Raw genomic sequence first — 4020 nt, forward strand, 5'->3', positions numbered from 1 at the left:
CTATCTAGATTAAAATAGGTTGCACCTAAAATACGAACTATTATTATAATTCAGAATAAAATAGTTTGTCCTTTACACAGACTATTATAAACCCACAAACTATAATAATCAATGCTCCATATCTCTACTCAAATTTTTTTTGTTCACCCTCATTCTCTCGATCCATTGAGTTTGCAAGTTTTGTGGTTGAGTTTTTTCAATTATTATTATTTCTATACTATTTTTTCGTTTTATTGTTAATTAAGTCAAATATTTCTTGTTGAAATAATTAATTTTTTTTAAAAAAAATTATCAAGTCTTTTGAATTCATATAGAAAAAATTAGATTGTGCCAATCAAATCCGTGGAAAAAAAATTGTTTTAAAAATGTTTCATTCCATATTTTGATAGAAATAGATGAAAAGAATTTTGGTAAAAAAATTTTGGACTAAACGAAGAAATATAAAAGATTAAGGAAAAGAAAATGGAATTGAGAACAAGACAAGATGGATTGGGCCAAGTGAAGGGTGTTGGGCCTTTGGACTAACCCATCCATCAACCAAGGAGCCCAACTCACGTCCACCCAGTCCAATAAGCTTATAGAATATTGGATTGGATTACGTTATCAGATAATCGAATTCCTAAAGGAGATAGGAGAACACCTAGTCAACTCCTACTATAAATATATGATCATAAATAAAGGTAACTTGAATCATACTAACTCTCTAGCTTCCACACTCTACACTCTAACTTAAACATTAAAGGTAGTATCTAGGTTGATGTACAGGTTTCTTCTTTTGTAGGTCATATTCTTTTTCCTTTCGAACAAATTTACTACGGTGTGAAAAATAAGTGCATTTGGTCACTGAATTTTTAAAAGACCTTTTTACCTCCTTAGTGTTTTAGAATAGCTGCATTTGATCATTCGGTTTTTAAAACATACTCTTTTAGTCCCCAGTTTTTAGCAATAGTTTTAAAAGATCCCTTAGTATTTATTTTTAGATTAAAATACTATTTTGGTCCTCATACTTTGAAGTTTCTTCAATTTTAATAATTGTACTTTTAGTTGTTCCCATTCTTTCAATAAATCTTAAATTTAATCTCTCAAAGTTAATCTTAATTGAAATTAATTGAATGATGATGATAATTTTCATGCAAAGAAATAGAATATGTTAATATGTTTTCAAAATTTGTAGTAAAAATGCTATTAAATAAAAAAGAATCTACGAAAATCAATAATAAACTAGTATCGTTGGACAATCCAAAGTGCAGAGACTAAAATTAAACAATTTTCAAAGTATATGGACCAAAATATTATTTTGACCTTGTTCACACGAGGTTTCTAGAGAAACTTATTTCGTAGAGTTGAACTTGAGTTTGTGTTGGTGTAGATGTTGATTTGATATATTGTGGTTTGATCTGAGTGTGCTTGACTTGAAGAAGCAAAACGTAGTATGTTCTTGAAATAAAAGTCTTGGAAAAGTCTTTGTATTTAGTCTTTGTATTTTTAAGGGACTTGTGTCTTCAAGGAGTGTGCAGCTGCCGGAGTCTATAGGAGTCTTGTGAATTCTTTATAGGCTCTCTGGAATGTAATATTACTAACCCCACAAATGAAGGACGCTCATCTATTTATAGAGTCCTCTGGTGGGCCTCGTGGGCTTGGGCATAATTTGGGCCTGATTTGACAATTGAATCAAATTCAGCCCATTTCTGGGTTTAGTTGGATTTTAATCCAAATAATAATATCAATGTAACAACCCTAATTTCTAATATATTTCTAGGACGATACTTTATACATGCATATGCTTGGCATGCTTGGCAATCCATTTCTCGAACGAAATTTAGGTAAGGAACAAAACAAACTCAACGGAATAAGGAACAAAACAAACTCAACGGAATAAGGAACAAAACAAACTCAACGGAATAAGGAACAAAACAAACTCAACGGAATAAGGAACAAAACAAACTCAACGGACTAAGGAACAAAACAAACTCAACGGACTAAGGAACAAAACAAACTCAACGGACTAAGGAACAAAACAAACTCAACGGACTAAGGAACAAAACAAACTCAACGGAATAAGGAACAAAACAAACTCAACGGAATAAGGAACAAAACAAAACGATTCATTGGGGTATCCCTGACCTAACTTTAAAATAAATAACATTTAAATAAATCGATAAATGAATTTAAGGAGAAATCATAGGTTTCTAAAATGCCTAACTTCTAGACCAGACATTCCACTTAGTGATCTGTTAGCCTTCACACGAGCCTTCACACGAAGGCATAGCAACATCATAGGTATAGGTATAATGGACGAACCCGAAGGCACGCTTTCATAAGTAGTGACCTCGGTGGGTACTAACATAAACCCATATACAGACATATCAAGATATTACATTCTAATTAGAACCAGTGGTACGCATGCTTAGGTTCGAGGGCAAATCGTTAGTAACACAACAGTTTGACACAACACTTCAAATGAACTCCCAACACACTCGAATGAACTCCCAACACTTCAAATGAGCAGTCCAACCTGGCCACACAACAACACAACAGTTTGACACAAAACACAGTAGCATAAGCCAACCTACAAAAGCATTGAAACTGCATCCACTTACCTAAGGATACTGAACTGCCCCAAAACGAACCTTCACTCTGCTTGAAACTTCCTTCACCACCATAAGTTCCTGAATCCAACCACAAAATTCCATGGGTAAACTAGCTTTGGCCCAAAAATAACCAATGACGATGAGCTATCAAAAAAAAACCCGAAACTTACCCTCAAACAGAAAGTTTGGCGGAACCACCCACGATCCGGCAACAACCAGAACTGCCCGCGTCAGAGCTGGCACATGGCGCTTGGGTTTAGACCAACGGCTGGCGGACGGAAAGAACGAGAACGGAACAAGGGCTCGGTTGGCGGAGGTCAAGCGGCAAGCGGCGCTAACCTGTGCAGGCGGCGGCTAGGCGGCGACTGAACCCTGCAGTGGAATGAAAACGGAACGTGGAAGGATGGCGTGGCCTGGGACGCGAGTCGAACGGCCGACGACGCCTTCAGGTGTGTAGTCGACGACGGCTATGGCTAGGTGGTGGGCTCCTTGCGCGGCTGGAAAAAGAAGATTTGGAGGGGAGGGATCTCGCGTGCATGCGGCTGGAAGAAGAAGATTTTACCCTTTTTGGTTTTTCTTTACTTCACGCATTCTGAGGTCCCCTCTTTAAATAACCAAATCCTTAACCCTAATTCTTTTAAAAACAAAACAAAACAAAAATTAATGTAACAACTCCCAATTTCCTTTTTCCCATAAAAATAAAATTCAAACCACCAACAAAATTATTAATTGCCTAAACTTTTACCTTGAATTAAAAGAAAACGAATAATTTCATGAATTAATTTAAATTTACCTAGATTCCAGGAAGTTACAATCAAATTGGGTCAAATTAATCTTATCTAATTCAACGGTCACGATGAAACCACGTGACATCATCGAAATTTGTCTCAACTTCAATTTGGGACATATGTTAACTCCTAATTTTTCTAAAATTTGATGATTTAGAATTTCGTCATTAATTTAGTGAATGACGTGGCAATTTGTGATTGGTCCAAAATTTCTCATTCAACAAATGCCCCTTTTCGAGATTTATGTACATATATGGTGAAAAAATCTCGAAAAATATAAAGTTGGAATCGAAATTCAAATATATATGTTCGATCTCAATTGATGTATCAATCAAACTATGAATTTAGTACATAAGTTTAAATGGAATCTGGAATAAATTTTAGTTTGAGATTTTACCCTAATTTGATTTGAAAATAGGGATAAGAACCTAAATTTGGATGAATTTGATATAAAATTTGGAAGATGCCTAAATGTGCATTTTACATCAAATTGAAATTTATCCTCAATTTAATTTGACTTGAGGATAAAAGTCTAAATTTGGATGATTTATATTTGAGATAAAATTTGGAATATGTCCAAATTTTAATTTGAGATTTTATAAACAATTTAAGCTCAAAGTTGAACAATTTGATTTTTCTTT

General features: G+C 34.5%; 1 long non-coding RNA gene across 1 annotated transcript; it reads right to left on the reverse strand.

Moving 5' to 3' along the window:
• Positions 1-2084: 2084 nt before the first annotated feature.
• LOC120076489 (uncharacterized) lies at positions 2085-3202 on the reverse strand. The gene is made up of 3 exons (XR_005481556.2): positions 2762-3202; positions 2601-2669; positions 2085-2515 (listed from the first exon to the last, which is right to left on the reverse strand). It is a non-coding gene; the product is annotated as an uncharacterized LOC120076489 (long non-coding RNA).
• Positions 3203-4020: the final 818 nt, after the last annotated feature.

The sequence above is a fragment of the Benincasa hispida genome, chromosome 4, assembly GCF_027475165.1.
Source record: "Benincasa hispida cultivar pf3 chromosome 4, pf3_genome.v1.1, whole genome shotgun sequence".
Classification (NCBI taxonomy): domain Eukaryota; kingdom Viridiplantae; phylum Streptophyta; class Magnoliopsida; order Cucurbitales; family Cucurbitaceae; genus Benincasa; species Benincasa hispida.